A 17,995-nucleotide genomic window follows, 5' to 3' on the forward strand; every position below is an offset into this window, starting at 1 on the left:
AGGGCAGGCATCCTTCTTTCTCCCCCATAGATTTCTTCAACAACAATATATATCTGAATATTTCTATCAAATTCAAAAGTTTTCAGTACTAATGGAGTCTCTGCTAGTGTTACGGGACACAGTCCATCCTTCCTCTTCATTTAAGAAATTATGACCTCCTTCCACCAAGGGTAGGCATGCCTATGAAAGAAATGCAACAAGATAATAGGATCAACATTGTTAACAACAAATATTTTAACTTGACTACAAAAATATTATGATTTCCAAACATGTAATATACCTCAGTCTGGTGAGTTCTTCAACTTATCCATCAATACAACCAAGAGTTCAACCAAAAAAACCAATATATACATTTCAGAACAAAGATGAAGAGCCACAAAAGGACCATATTGTTGCAATATTTAAAAAAACAATTGACCCAATTCATCAATTTTTGAAGTGAAAAGCAGAGTGTTGTAATTCACATGAAAACATAGCTTTTAAACCTCAAGTGGTAGGCTATTATTTGCTAGATGTGCATATGTCTTATTCAAATGCAAACTTTGTGCTTTCTTACAAGGGGAAGGATTTGTATCATGGTAAGAAACAATGTTAGTATCCTTCTGTGCAAAGCCCAAAGTATAAAATGATAGTTTTTGATACGCAGCCTAATGTAGGTATATGACATGTTTGAATAGCTCACAAGAGGCATGGTGAAGATTGCCCCATCTTTTGCCTTTGCCTTTAGCTTTGAAGGAAGCTTCTTTACTATCTGAAACTTGCCTCTAAGAGATGTGATAAACTGATCCACATCAAAAATGTCTTCAAATTCACTGTTCGCATAAAATTAAAGATTAATTTTTGCAAAAGGAAACATGAAGGATAAACCACCCCCACAAGTAATTAATTCCATGCAATAGCCAGTAATGAAATGAATCAATAAAACATACTGAAGATCTGTTAATAGATAGGCTTTTTGAGAAATCATGCCTTCATTTCCTTGTGAAGCCATGATAGGTCCCTATAATACTAGTGATTACCCCATTACTATTGTATTTGTATCCCTTATTAATATTGTTGTGCCCCTATTGTCCCCATATTTTTATTAGTGTGCCCCATTGAATCCCTCTATTGTTATTTTTGTGGCTTTATATTATTATTGTTAGGTTGGCTGGGTTATATTGTGACTCCTTAGACTCCTATATATAGAAAGGAGTTTTTTTCATTTGAAACATCCAAGAATTGCTCATTTATGTAATGTAAAGGAGGTTGCCTCCTCGAAGAGGCTAAATTCTAAGGCATTGATCTATCTTTTCTATCCTTTTTGAGCTGGTTTCATAACATTTGGTATCAGAGCTTTGGATTCTAGGGTTTCGCTGCTCCAAACAGGTCATTGTGGAATTTTCGCTATAACTTTTTTTCTGCGATGTTTCAGAAGCTAAAAAAAACCCAGTTGATAAGAAATCGCTCTGAATATCGGGTCTGAATTTCAGAGCTTTTTTCACTATATTTGCGGAGATATGATCTGATGAAGTTAGTCTTTTTGCAGACTCCTGAATTATACTCCAAACAGGTGACCTGAGGAAAATCGTCATAACTTTCTTTCTGAGCATTGGATTGAAATTTCGTAAGAACGTACAGAAATAGGACGGACGTTAGTTTCTTTTATATATTTTTCAGAGCCAAAAGTTGAAACAGTGACTTGTGGCACATCATACAAGTTCGCTCTATTGAACTAGTCTATAATCAAGTCACTGTGGGAGATTGTGCATAACTCTTTCTTGGAGAATCCAATTTGGATCAAACTAGTGGCATTGGAAAGAGGATGCAGAGAGCTACTATAGGTCACAATTTCATAATTGGATGATCGAAAATTATTGAGATACATCAGATTCAATATCAGGCTCCTACAAAGTGAAAAAAGGTGTGTAGTTTTTTTTTAAATTTTTGCATAAGCTTGGTTTGAAAAATTAGTTTGAAGGAATTCAAAGGGAATAGTAAAGTATTATTATCAGTAATTGATGCCCCGAGGAAAGAAAATGCAAACACCTAGTAGGAAACTTGAAAGCCCTAGCATGACTCATGAAGAAGAGGAAGAAATGCAACATCATATATCAAAATTGCGAGACCAAGTGCAACAATTGTCACTTGCACAAAAAGGAACAGAATCTAAGATGGATGGTTTAAAGAAAGATGTAGAAGCAAAGATGGATGGTTTAAAGGAAGGCGTAGAAGCTAATATGGATTTTTTAAATAAAGGTGTATAATCTAAGATGAATGACGTGAAAGCTAAGATGGATGATTTGAAGATAGATTTGAAGACAGACATGGATGAATTGAAGATAAATATGAATAAGTTGCTACAAGAAATGGTCACTAATGGTGAAAGGGGAGTAAAGGAAACTCATGATGAGAACAAAAGAAATGTTAATCATGATTCCATAGACTCTAATGTTGGATCAAAGACCCACCACATTCCAAAAATCGATATGAGGAAGTTTGATGGCAAGGATCCCGCAACATGGATATTACAGATGGAACAATTTTCCGATCTCAATAATGTGCAAAACACACAAAAGGTACATATTGCAACTTTATATTTGGAACCAAATCAGTTTGTATGGTATCAATAGCTTTCCTCTCGTAAACAAATTATCACTTGGCCAATTTTTACGGAAGAATTGACAGCACATTATGAGGATACAAAAAGCAACACTTTTTTTAGCCAATTGAAAAGTCTCAAACAAAAGGGTTCAATAATGGAGCACATTGAGGAGTTCCAAAAATTGAACATAAGGGTAAAAAATATTCCAGAGGAGCATAGGATTGATGTGTTCATAAGGACTTTAAAGGATAATATCCAACATGATGTTCACCTTTGGGAACCTGATTCATTAGAGAAGGCATTTAGGTTAGCAAGAAAAATGGAAAGCAAAATGGAAGCATACCAGTCATAACTATAAAGATGGAAGTGTTGTTACCCCTAGCCTTACACAACCTATAAGGTTGACACCACAACAATTGGAAGAAAAAAGAGCAAAAGGGCTTTGTTACAGTTGTGATAGCAAATACACTAAAGGTCATAAGTGTGATGAGAAGAAATTATTCTACATAGATTGTGAAGAAGAAGAAGAAAAGGAGAAAGAAAGGTCAAAGGAAGAGGATATACTCCAGGAACAAAGCCTAGATAAAGAAGAAATGAATCCGACCATATCTTGTAATGCATTGGTTGGAATTACCACTCCTCAAACCATCAAGATAGAAGGACAAATCAAGAAGAAAAAGGCAATAGTGTTGATTGATTCAGGAAGTACCCACAATTTTATTCATTGTAAGGTAGCAAAGGAATTGAATTGCTTTCTATATCCAGCACCAGAGTATCAAGTGATGATTTCAAATGGAGGAATGATAAATTGCTCTGGAAAGTGCCATAATATCAAGCTATCCATGGGAGAATATGTATTGAATAGCCTAATGCTTTCCATTCCAATGGGAGGTGCTGATGTTGTACTAGGAGTCCAATGGCTACAATCCTTGGGTACAATAGCTTTTAATTTTCAAGAACTTTTCATGAAATTTTCTGCAGAAGGAAAGGAAGTTGAATTAAGGGGTATTGCAGGGAAACCAGGAAAGATAATCAGTTCTAACGGTATGACAAAGCTTCTAAAAAAGGAACAAAGAGGTGTAATTGCACAATTATGTTCACTAGATGTTTCCACATTAGAATCATCTATTTCTCCAGATCTCCAAAAAGTCTTGGACAATCATTCCAAGGTATTTGAGACTCCCAAAGGTCTCCCACCTATTCATGATCATGATCATGCTATTCATCTGATTCCAGGAAGTGTTCCTCCAAACATCAGGCCGTACAGATATCCTTGTGCCCAAAAGAGTGAAATTGAACGTATGGTTGCAGAAATTCTAGAGGCTAGTATAATTCAACCTAGTCAAAGTTCTTTCTCTGCTCCAGTAGTATTGGTGCACAAGAAGGATGGATCATGGTGCATGTGTCTGGATTATAGGGAGCTCAACAAGCTCACTATTAAAGATAAGTTTCCCATTCTTGTCATTGATGAATTATTGGATGAATTGCATGGATCAATTTACTTCACCAAGTTGGATCTTCGTTCAGGATATCATCAAATCAGAATGAAGACTGAAGACATTCCAAAAACAACATTTAGAACTCATGAGGGTCATTATGAATTTTTGGTCATGCCTTTTGGCCTTACCAATGCACCTTCTACATTTCAAGGTTTGATGAATACCATTTTCAAACCCTTCCATAGAAAATTTGTGTTAGTATTTTTTGATGATATACTAATCTACAACAAGTCTTGGAAGGATCATGTTGAACATGTTGACAGGGTGCTACAACTATTGGAGGAGAAACAATTATATGCAAAAAGATCCAAATGTTTCTTTGGAGTACAAGAGGTGGAATATCTAGGTCATATTGTATCTCATGAAGGAGTTAAGGTAGACCCTAGCAAAATTAAAGCCATTAAGGAATGGAAAATCCCCACATCTATAAAGAATCTACGAGGATTTCTTGGGTTGAGAGGGTATTATTGCAATTTTGTTAAGAATTATGGGAGAATAGCAGCACCTCTAACAACATTATTGAAGAAAGATGCATTTTCATGGACTCCGGAAGCAACAAATGCCTTCGAACATCTTAAAGAGGCAATGTGCCAAGCACCAGTCTTAGCTACATGAGACTTCACAAAAACCTTTATTGTGGAATGTGATGCTTCAGGAAATGGAATTGGTGTTGTTTTAATGCAAGATGAAAGACCCATTTCTCTTGAAAGTCGTCCAATCAAGGGAAAGTTTTTACACAAAGCTATTTATGAGAAGGAAATGTTGGCAATACTACATGCACTTAAGAAATGGCGACCCTACCTAATGGGAAGACACTTCAAGGTAAATACGGATCATGATAGCCTTAAATACTTTTTAGAACAAAGATTATCCTCTGAAGAGCAACAAAAGTGGGTCACAAAGATGTTGGGTTATGAATTTGAAATCATCTACAAAAAAGGGAAGCAAAATGTGGTGGCAGATGCACTCTCAAGAAAGGATGAGGATGTGGAAGCGGTGTTGTGCGCCATTTCTATTATCCAACCAGATTGGATAAATGAAGCAAAGGAGGAGTGGAAGAATGATGAAGAAGTGTGGGCACTTATTTGAAAGTTACAACAAGATTCCAGTACATCTGATACATTTAGCTGGCGAAATGATTCGTTATGGTACAAAGATCGCTTATACCTCTGTAAGAATTCGCAACTCAAACAAAATATTCTTATGGAATTGCACACTTCTCCCTTAGGAGGGCACTAAGGATTTTAATAAACTTACCACAGGGTTAAGAAGGAATTCTTTTGGGATGGCCTTAAATTAGATATTCAAAAGTTTGTGGCGGAATGTTTGGTTTTCCAACAAAATAAAGTTGAAACAATTAAGACCCCGAGTCTATTACAACCTTTATCCATTCCAAGCCAACATTGGGAGGAGGTTTCAATGGATTTTATCACAGGTTTACCCAAGTCTGAGGGAAAGAGTGTCATCATGGTGGTAGTTGACAGACTTACCAAGTATGCACACTTTTATGCATTATCACATCCATTGAAAGCCAGTACAGTTTATACTGCATTTATGGAAACAATTCAAAAGATACATGGAAACCCAAATATTATTGTAAGTGACGGAGATCCCATTTTCACTGGAAATTTTTGGACAGAATTATTTTCTTGTCTTGGTACTCAGTTAGCTCATAGCTCATCTTATCATCCTCAATCTGATGGGAAAACTAAGATAGTAAACAAATGTTTGGAAGGATATCTTCGTTGCTTTGTATCTAATAAACAGACACAATGGGTCAAATGGTTACCTATGGTTGAATGGTGGTATAACACTTCTTTCCATACAGCAACAAAAATGACCCCATTTATGGCACTTTATGGATATCAGCCACCATCCATCACATCATATTTAATAGAAAATTCTAAGGTTCAAGCAGTGGAACATCACATTGAACATCAACAACAAGTCCTCCAACTCTTAAAGGATAACCTCGTGTTGGCACAGAATAGAATGAAACAACAGGCAGATCAACATCCCAGCGAAAGAAGTTTTGATGTAGGTGATTGGGTATTCCTACAGCTACAACCATATAAACAAATGTCCCTCAAGCAAGCTAAGAAGGATAATAAATTTTCACCAAAGTATTATGGTTCGTACAAGGTGTTGTAAAAGATTGGTACTATGGCATACAAATTGGAGCTTCCTGCAGCATCTCGAGTGCACCCAGTTTTCCATGCTTCATGTTTAAAGAAGGTTATAGGTGACAAGCTCCCAGTTCAAACAATATTGCCAGAACTTGACGAGGAAGGAAAAATTATATTGGAAGCGGAAGCAGTCACGGAAACAAGAACTTGACAGCTACAAAATCGATCAATCTCGGAGTATCTCATCAAGTGGAAGAACTTATCCGCTGAAGATTCCACATGGGAGGATGAGAATTTTATACAGAAGCATCCAGAACTGCTCAAGCGTTGAGGACAACACTTTTTTGAAGGAGAGGGGCATGATAAGTCGTTATAATACTAGTGATTAACCCATTACTATTGTAGTTGTATCCCTTATTAATATTGTTGTGCCCCTATTGTCCCCATATTTTTATTATTGTGCCCCATAGAATCCCTCTATTGTTATTTTTGTGGCTTTATATTATTATTGTTAGGTCGGCTGGGTTATATTGTGACTCCTTAGACTCCTATATATAGAAAGGAGGTTTTGTCATTTGAAATATCCAAGAATTGCTCATTTATGTAATGTAAAGGAGGTTGCCCCCTCGAAGAGGCTGAATTCTAAGGCATTGATCTATCTTTTCTATCTTTTTTGAGCTGGTTTCATAACAGCGCATAATAACTTTAAGGATTTCATGACTTCCTTTGTGAACATTTTTTATGCCATTGTATCAGAAGAAAATGCTAGATTGACCACAACTTTGAATACTTAAATGAGTTCTCGAACATATGAATTCAAAATTGATTCAATAGGTTGCATTATGCCACTTTTCATTAAGAACATTGCCAAAGAAGTATTTGATGCCAAAGATGAAAGAGTTGAGCAAGAAATCATTTGAAATAATCTCTAAATGATAAACTTTTGTTGAGTTTTCTTGGAAACCACATATATAACATTATACCTATTTTACTTCAAGTTTGCACATAATAATAAAAAATTCCATCGTTGAAAATTTGGAAACCTCTCTGTAGCCTTAACACTTCAGAACAAGGAGATAACTTCATACACTAGTTGAATTTTCCATTAGAGCATCGATTTCAACTAGTTCCCTCCAAAAATAAAGCAATGTCAGATGCAATTTGCTCCTTTCAATAAATAACCCTTCCTATGTTATATATGACCTAGACATTAAAATTGATGATAGAAAAGTAGAATTAATCTAAAAACATCTCTAACTTTATGCAATTTTGGCACACATCTTTGAATGGGAAGAAAGAAAAACTGAACATCAAACCCCTACAAGTAGAATTATAGAGAGAAAGGGAGGTAGAGGGGGGAATGAATACTAACCAACAAGAAGTGTGCCCTTGCTATTGGATATCTAGGACACAATTAGTGTTCTAGTTTCAATAGAAATGGAAGCAGGTGTGTAAGTGACAAGTCTTCCAAACTATCATAACCAATGTAGGAGCCATTTGGCATGCTTGCGCTTGCTCACCAAACGCTCGATAATGGTGCATTCTCCTTTCAAATTACTTGATAATGAATTTTCCTTGTTCATCATCTCCAAGTTATTCTACAACTAAAAATAGCCCAATGGACTAGATAACCTTTCATAAAAGACAAAGGAAATCAAATGGAATGCATTTACATAACAACTTTGGTTCTAGTCTATTTAGTGGCAATCCTTCTACTGCAGTTATTGTAGAAGGAGAACATTGGTGCTAGATTGATAATAGAATTAAAATACTCATTAATTGGGCCATTGTCTACCTAATCAGTATCCAAAGAGAATGGATGTTTCTTACTTTCCACCTAAGAACCTTCGAACCATTCTAGGCTCATAGGTGCACACCATCAATGGTAGCTTTTCTAGATGCAAAGAAATTTTAATAGGAGAGGAAGACAGCTTATTAGCCCTCATCAATGAATTATTAGGCTTATCTAAATCTTATATCAAAGAATCTACTCAACAAATTTTTTCAAAATATATTCAGCATTAGGATGAAAGATCAGAAGAGATGTTATGAACTTGAAAATTCTACAGAACTAGAATTAGTAGGTGATGAGGAACATGTAGATCATCTTGAGAATTGTAAAGATGAAGTCAACACCCCAATTCACAGTTCATGTGCTCTAGAAATTTGAAAGTGTTTTCTCAATGCTTCTTCATAATTTTTTAAATGTAAGGATGGAGAAGAGGATTCTGCTGAATAATCAAGGATAATTGTATTGCACATTGGAAATGATGTTGTTAAGAGAAATATTTCAACCACTAATACAAAATCAATACTCTAGAACTGTAACTTTGGCTTGAATGGAGCTAAAACTAAATTAATGCCTAGTGAAAAGATAATAATTCATACAATTAATTTTAAGAAGTCAAAGAAGGGATCTACAAGTTGTGACCAGAAATTTGGTACTAGTAGAGTCATTTGTTTATGCCTTGTTGCACCTGTTTGTAGTACGACGGTGAAAGTTAAGGACTTGTTCAATTAGTAGTAGTGTGCAAAAATACAAATCAAGAACATAATACTTCATGCACATGTCCTCTTAATAACATTCCAGAGTGTACATTAGCATGCACCATGCAGTCAACATTGCCAGGTTTGAATGCAATGGTGGCACTAGCATCAATGTATGTATAAAATCCCTTCATCTATTCACTGCAAGTACATTTTTTTGCAAAGATTATTATGTAGATCTCCTATTCAAGGATTTCTACCATAATACGTGATCATGGTAACAAATTTTGATGATATAGAAGCGTCTCAATACTGTAAATTTTTATTAACTAGAGATAGGATTTTGTGAAAGAATGTTTTCCATGTTGGTGTAGATTGCATTGATAGGAAAAACATATTTGTTCATTCTTATTGTTGGAGCAAGCTAGCAACAAACTCTGCAAAATTGGTGAAGGCATGAAGACTCCAAGTCTTGCAACAAAAAATAATGTCAATGATGAAAAATTAATACCTTCCTTGGCAATGAAGGGGAGAAAAATAGAGCAGGCTGTAGCAGTCCATTATTTGCCAAGATAGATGATTATATGGATGAACTAAAGTATGGAATTTTAATACCTCTTGGACTACTGTTAGATCACAAAAGAGACCACACCATTCATTGAACTAGTGCCTAAAAATTCACCAGCTACCACTAACCACCATTGACCAAGTCCACCAACTACAACTTAATATCATATACCCTATGACTAAGATAAAACTTTGATAACTAGCATAAAACATAATTAAAATGAAAAGGGTGCATTTAATTGCTCTGATTTTGTGCCAAATTGAAATCTTTAGAAGGCGGTGTGAAGATAATTATAAGTAGATTTTAGTTGGATGGCTTTGTGGAAAATGTCCTCATAGACATGCATGTGAAATGTGGAACTATAGAGAAGGCATGGTAATTGTTTTACAAAATGTGGTCTAATGGAACACTATCACTGCTTGATATGCACATAATTGACATGCTCTTGAGGCCCTGAAAATCCGAAGAGATACAACATAAAGGTATTGAGCTAGAATCCAAAATATTTTATATGGTTCTTCATGTGTGCCACTTTGGAAACTCTAGAATAGGGCATGGAGATTCATGAACGAATTAAGGGAGTGGTTTCGAGATGAATACGTTTGTATGGAATGCCTTTGTAAGCATGTATGTGAAATGGGGAAGCATATAAAATGCAACTGATATCTTTGACAAAATCCCTTAGCAAAACATTGTCCCATCTTCTAGTTCACCTTTATAAAATTCACGAAAACTTCTCATGGCAAGTATAAAATTTTCATAAAAGTTGTTGGTGGATTATTCTATCTCTGCAAATGTAAAGAACTAGCCCATACTTGAAGGTGCAGACAAAACATAGCAAACAGTACCACTCTTGTGGGAACCTGGGGAAACTTTGCTAGCCATAGTTTCTAAATTCCCACCATGCAAGGGACGAGGCAACTAGGTTGGAGGGGAGTTATTTCACTTTGATTTTGGGTGGATATACACGCAATACCCTGTTGCTAGTAGTCTCAATGCAGCAAAAGCTCCAACAGTTGATCCAATAATAGATTCCATCTTCCCATTTTTTCCTTTGGAGTTCAGAGACCTACTGCCATGAACATGATAGGGCTCGTCCAGACTTCCTGCAGGACTACTTATCTTCATTATTTCCAACCAATTTATTATAGGATTAACATTGGTATTATCATATAGAGGACTTGTCGGCCCAACTTGGATCTGGACCAGCTTCGCCCCAACTGAAGTGTTGGCAAGAAGATCTCGATAGAAAGACACATCCAACCCCCTTGCCTTGCTAGACATATCAAAGTCCACTAATGCAGATTGGCCATTGATATAGGGACCACAAATCAACAGATATATAGCTCAACTACCAATATCACAAAAATGCATCCGAACAAAATATGTGAGAATAGTTTCCACACTAAAAGTCCAAGAAATGTTGAAATTTTGGGTTTATAGTACTGGATGCACTCACAACCATTTCCTGTGTTGTTGCATAGACCATGTTGGGAGAAATAATGTCACTAACAAGAGCATTGTATTTGATAAAGCTGGGATTAATAGAAGAACTCTTAGTGGTATTTTTTATCTTCAAATACTTCTAAACAGTCTCCCAAACTCTTCACAAATTATCATTCCTAGAATTGATCTTAGTTTCTCCCATATTAATCGTATAGACTATCTCTAGAGCTATGCCATAGAGTGCATATCCATCAACAAGAGGCTGAATAGGCAGAGCCCTCGTTGATATCAACCCATCAGGGGCCAAGACAACCTCAATGGCATTGATAAATTCCAGAGACCTTTGCCTTTGCCAGCATTCCTCCATCTTGCAGTAACATGGCAGCCCTAGAACTAGGTGTGGAGATCCATGAAGAAATAATTAGAAATGGGTTTATGTATGATGTGGTTGTAGAAAATTCCCTTAGAGACATGTATGCAAAACGTGGAAGTATATGGAAGGCACGTGAATTGTTTAACAAAATGCATCAACAAAATCTTGTCTCTCAAACAACCATGCTTGCAGGATATGCATAGAATCGACTCACTGATGAAGCCCTAAAGTTCTTTAAGGAAGAAGGTGTGCAAGTGACAAGTCTTCCAGACTATCATAGCCAATGTAGGAGCCATCTCGCATGCTTGCACTTGCTCACCAAATGCTAGATAATGGTGCATTCTCCTTTCCACTTACTTGATAATGAATTTTCCTTGTTCATCATCTCCAAGTTCTTCTACAACTAAAAATAGCCCAATGGACCAGATAACCTTTCATAAAAGACAAAAGAAATCAAATGGAATGCAGTCAGATAACAACTTTGTTTCTAGTCTATTTAGTGGCAATCCTTCCATTCCAATTCTTGCAGAAGGAGAAAATTGGTGCTAGATTGATGATAGAATTAAAATACTCATTAATGGGGCCATTGTCTACCTAATCAGTATCCAAAGAGAATGGATGATGCTTACTTGCCACCTAAGAATCTTCAAACCATTCTTGGCTCATAGGTGCACACCATGAATGGTAGCTTTTCGAGATGCAAAGAAATTATAATAGGAGAGGAAGACTGCTTATTAGCCCTCATCAATGAATTATTAGGCTTATCTAAATCTTATATTAAAGAATATTCTCAACAAAGTTTCTCAAAATATATTCAGCGTTATGAAGAAGATCAGAAGATATGACTCTAAGAACTTAGAATATTATACAGAAAGGAAATATTCAAGTTACGAGGAACATGAAGGTGTTGTTTGGGACTGCAAGAATGAGTTGAACAACCTCGTTCACAAGTCAAATGCTCTAGAATTTGACAATGCTTTACAAATAAGCTCAGAAGAGATGCTATGAACTTGAAAATTCTACAGAAGTGGAATTAGTAGGTGATGAGGAACATGTAGGTCATCTTGAGAATTTTAAATATGGATTCAACACCCCAGTTCACCTCTCGTGTGCTCTAAAAAGTTGAAAGTGTTTTCTCAATGCTTCTTTAGAATTTTTTAACAGTAAGGATGGAGGAGAGGATTCTTCTGAATAATCAAGTAATATTGTATTTCACATTGGAAATGATGTTGTTAAGTGAAATATTTCAATCACTAATACAAAATCAATACTCTCAAACTATAATTTTGGCTTGAATGGAGCTAAAACTAAATCAGTTCCTAGTGAAAAGATAATAATTCATACAATTAATGTTAAGAAGTCAAAGAAGCAAACTACATGTTTTGACCATAAATTTGGTACTAGTAGAGTCATTTGTTTATGCCTTGTTGCAACTACTTGTAGTATGACAGTGAAAGTTAAGGACTTGTTCATTTAGTAGTAATGTGCAACAATACTAAATAGGAACATAAGACTTATGCACAAGTCCTCTTAATAGCATTCCACAGTGTACGTCAGCATGCACCATGTAGTCAACATTACCAAATTTGAATGCAATGGTGGCACTAGCTCAATGTCTGTATAAAAGCCCGTCATCTATTCACTGAAAGTACATTTTTTTGCAGATATTCTTATGTAGATCTCCTATTCAAGGATTGCAACCATAATATGTGATCATAGTGACAAATTTTGATGATATAGAAGCATCTCAAAATGGTAAATTTTTATTAATTAGAGATAAGATTTTGTGAAACAATGTTTTCCATATTGATGTAGATTGCATTGATAGGAAAAACATATTCATTCATTCTTCTTGTTCGAGAAAACTAGCAACAAACTTTGCAAAATTGGTGAAGGCATGAAGACTCCAAGTCTTGCAAAAAAAGTTAATGTCAATGATGCAAAATTAATACTTTCCTTGGAAATGAAGGGGAGAAAAATAGAGCAGGCTGTAGCAGTCCATTATTTTCCAAGGCAGATGATTCTATGGAGGAATTAAAGTATGGGATTTTAAGACCTCTTGGACTATTGTCGGATCACAAAATAGACCACACCATTCATTGAACTAGGGCTTGAAAATTCACCAGCTACCTCTAACCACCATTGACCAAGTCCACCAACTACAACTTAATATCATATACCCTATGACTAAGATAAAACTTTGATAACTAGCATAAAACATAATTAAAATGAAAAAGGTGCATTTAATTTCTCTGATTGTGTGCCAAATTGAAAGCTTTATAAGGTGGTGCGAAAATAACTATAAGTAGATTTTAGTTGGATGGCTTTGTGGAAAATGTCCTCATAGACATACATGTGAAATGTGGAACTATAGAGAAGGCATGGTAATAGTTTTACAAAATGTGGTCTAATGGAACACTATCGCTGCTTGATATGCACATAATTGACATGCTCTTGAGGTCCTGAAACCCTAAAAAGATACAACATAAAGGTATTGGGCTAGAATCCAAAATATTTTATACGGTTCTTCATGTGTGCCACTTTTCCAACTCTAGAACAAGGAATGGAGATTCATGAACGAATCAAGGGAGTGGTTTTGAGATGAATACGTTTGTATGGAATGCCTTTATAACCATGTATGTGAAATGGGGAAGCATATAAATTGCAAGTGATATGTTTGACAAATTCCCTTAGCAAAACATTGTCCAATCCTCTAGTTCACCTTTATAAACTTAACAAAAACTTTTCATGGCAAGTATAAAATTTTCATCAAAGTTGTTGGTGGATTATTCTATCTCTGAAAATGTAAAGAACTGGGCCATACTTGAAGGTGCAGATGAAACAAAGCTACCAGCACCACTCTTGTGGGAACCTGGGAAACTTTGTTGGCCATAGTTTTTGAATTCCCACCATGCAAAGGAAGAGGCAACCAGGTTGGAGGGGAGTTCTTTCACTTCGATTTTGGGTGGATATACATGCAATACCTTGTTGCTAGTAGTCTCAGTGAAGCAAAAGCTCTAACAGTTGATCCAATAATAGGTCCCATCTTCCCATTTTTTCCATTGGTGTTCATAGGACTATTGCCATGAATAGGAAAAGGCTCGCCCAGACTTCTAGTAGGACTACTTATCTCCATTATTTCCAACCCATTTAGTATAACATTAACATTGGTATTATCATATAGAGGACTTGTCAGCCCAACTTGGATCTGGACTAGCTTCGCCCAAACTGAAGTGTTGGCAACAAGATCTCGATTGAAAGACACATCCAACCCCCTTGCCTTGCTAGACATATCAAAGTACGCTAATGTAGATTGGCCATTGATATAGGGACCGCAAATCAATAGATATATACCTCAACTACCAATATCACAGAAATGCATCTGAACAAAATATGTGAGAATAGAGTCCACACTAAATGTCCAACAAATGTTGAAATTTTGTGTTTACAGTACTGGATGCACTCACATCCATTTCTTGTGTTTTTTCATAGACCATGTTAGGAGAAATAACATCACTAACAAGAGCATTGTATTTGATAAAGCTGGGATTAATAGAAGAACTCTTAGCAGTAGTTTCTATCTTCAAATACTTCTGAATAGTCTCCCAAACTCTTCACAAAGTATCATTCCTAGAATTGATCTTAGTTCCTCCCATATTAATGGTATATACTGTCTTGAGAGCTATGCCATAGAGTGCATAGCCACCCACAAGAGGATGAATAGACAAAGCCCTTGTTGGTATCAACCCATCAAGGACCAACACAACCTCAACGGCATTGACAAATGTCAAAGACCTTTGCCTTTGCCAGCATTCTTCCATCTTGCAGTAACATGGAAGCACTAGAACTAGGTGTGGAGATCCATGAAGAAATAATTAGAAATGGGTTTCTGTATGATGTGGCTGTAGCAAATTCCCTCAGAGACATGTATGAAAAATGTGGAAGAATATGGAAGGCATGTGAATTGTTTAACAAAATGCATCAACAAAATGTTGTCTCTCAAACAACCATGCTTGCAAGATATGCACATAATCGACTCATTGATGAAGCCCTAAAGTTCTTTAAGGAAGCAGGTGTGCAAGTGACAAGTCTTCCAGACTATCATAACCAATGTAGGAGCCATCTGGCATGCTTGTGCTTGCTCACCAAACGCTCGATAATGGTGCATTCTCCTTTCAACTTACTTGATAATGAATTTTCCTTGTTCATCATCTCCAAGTTCTTCTACAACTACAAATAGCCCAATGGACCAGATAACCTTTCATAAAAGAGAAAAGAAATAAAATGGAATGCAGTCTGATAACAACTTTGTTTCTAGTCTATTTAGTGGCAATCCTTCTGCCACAGTTCTTGCAGAAGAAGAAAATTGGTGCTAGATTGATGATAGAATTGAAATACTCATTAATGGGGCCATTTTCTACCTAATCAGTATCCAAAGAGAATGGATGTTGCTTACTTGCCACCTAATAACCCGTGAACCATTCTTGGCTCATAGATGCACACCATCAATGGTAGCTTTTCTACATGAAAATAAATTATAATAAGAGAGGAAGACTGCTTATTAGCCCTCATTAATGAATTATTAGGCTTATCTAAATCTTATATTAAAGAATCTACTCAACAAAGTTTCTCAAAATATATTCAGCATTGTGAAGAAGATCAGAAGATATGACACTAAGGACTTAAAATATTATATAGAAAGGAAATATTCAGGTTATGAGGAACGTGAAGGTGTTGTTTAGGACTGTAAAAATGAGTTGAACACCCTAGTTCACAAGTCAAATGCTCTAGAATTTGACAGTGCTTTACAAAGAAGCTCAGAAGAGATGCTATGAACTAGAAAATTCTACAAAAGTGGAATTAGTAGGTGATGAGGAACATGTAGGTCATCTTGAGAATTGTAAAGATGGAGTCAACACCCTAGTTCACATCTCATGTGCTCTAAAAAGTTGAAAGTGTTTTCTCAATGCTTCTTCATAATTTTTTAACGGTAAGGATGGAGAAGAGGATTTTATTGAATAATCAAGGATTATTGTATTTCACATTGGAAATGATGTTGTTAAGCGAAATCTTTCAATCACTAATACAAAATCAATACTCTATAACTTTAATTTTGGCTCGAATGGAGCTAAAACTAAATCAGTGCCTAGTGAAAAGATAATAATTCATACAATTGATGTTAAGAAGTCAAAGAAGGGATCTACAAGTTGTGACTAGAAACTTGGTACTAGTAGAGTCATTTGTTTATGCCTTGTTGCAACTATTTGTAGTAAGACAGTGAAAGTTAAGGACTTGTTCATTTAGTAGTAGTGTGCAACAATACTAAATAGGAACATAAGAATTCATGCACAAGTTTGGAACAAGAAACTCCAACATCTAAAAATCAACATCTAAAAAATGCATAAGAAACTCCAACATCTAAAAAATCCAAACTAATAGTTTGGAACAAGGAGATCTCTCACAATACTCTTAAAAGAGAAGAAATCATTGAAGCTACAAATGTAAACCCTTCAATCATCTCTTGAAATACTGATCTTATCATTAGATTTTTTAAAGAGAAGGAATACTTGAATGTAGGAATACAAACCCTTCAACCATATCTTGAAATAATGATCTATCTCTAGATTTTAAAAATAAGGAAGTTTTGCATATAGCCAAGTTTGAGGAGAAATTTAAAAAAGAGGAAATTTTATTGTGTCATAATTTATAAATATAGAGTTCAATGGCTTCAGGTAGTAGACCCGAACCTTATATTCTTTCATAAGCTTGTGTGGGTTGAAGATCAATTAAACACGTCTCTAACAAGACAACAAACATTGTAGACATAATGAAATGGAAATGCAACACTATTCACCCAAGTGTGGATTAAGACAACAACACTCTTCACCCAATGTCAAATTGACTACTTACAAAGTGAATCTAGATGATTTTGGTATACTCTTGGGGTTCTAGGTTATATAGCTAGCAACCCTTTCCATTGGTTTTGTACATAAACAATTATGTTTTACAAGATTCAACCAAAAAACCAAAATCTGAAATCTTACCCCTATTTTCAAGCAGTTCTAACAACAAAGTATAGTTCTATAATACTTACCTTCATGCATTCAATCAATTCCCACTGAGTTTTAAAAGGTTGCTACTAAGCTAAAGATTACAATTTGAATAAGAGAGCATTCTATTGCTACCAGTGCTCGGGTCCATACACAATACCAATGGATTCAAGAGGGGGATGAAGGTTCTAAGTTCTATTTTTACTATCTAAAGAGAAAAGTGGAAGTTTGGCCACGTGGATCTCTTGCTACAGATCCTACTAAAGTGAAAGGTATGTCTGGGATTCATTTTCATACTATTTTCCTCCTTATGATTTGATGGATCACGTGCTGGACTATGGATGCTAGGAATGTTTGTTGTAGGGTTATCCCACACAAGGATGCTATGAGCAACGAGGACAAGTTAGACAATGACTTTTTCAAAAAGGATTTTTTTCAGCCCTTAGCTCCATGAAGAAAGGAAAACCACTGTTGGCTTGTAGGGGCCTGACCCAGGTTCAGAGGTGACTTAGCCAAACAAATCTCGGTACTAATGGCCCTTTTGGCAATAGTTCGCGGAGCACGGACTGAGGTATCACCCGATGTAGTATGGGAGGGTGATAGAACCACGTTTCTGCACCCTAGAGATGTCTGATGATTTTCAGTGGTCTGCATATTTACCCTGCGCGCACATCGCTACGCACATCTATCAGTACCTCGTAACCTACGATGTTGACTTCATGCAGCCCTGCTCGAGGTGTGATCCATGTTATTACCCAATTCCTTACTATTAACCCAATATTAGTCAATAACTTAGCTTATCAGTACGTGTCTAGTTACATTTAACAATGTTCAGCATTTAGATAATTGCGCGCATTAAAGA

This window comes from Pinus tabuliformis, chromosome X, assembly GCF_031772625.1.
Source record: "Pinus tabuliformis cultivar Carrire ecotype Pingquan chromosome X, CPIR1, whole genome shotgun sequence".
In the NCBI taxonomy this organism is placed as follows: Eukaryota; Viridiplantae; Streptophyta; class Pinopsida; order Pinales; family Pinaceae; genus Pinus; species Pinus tabuliformis.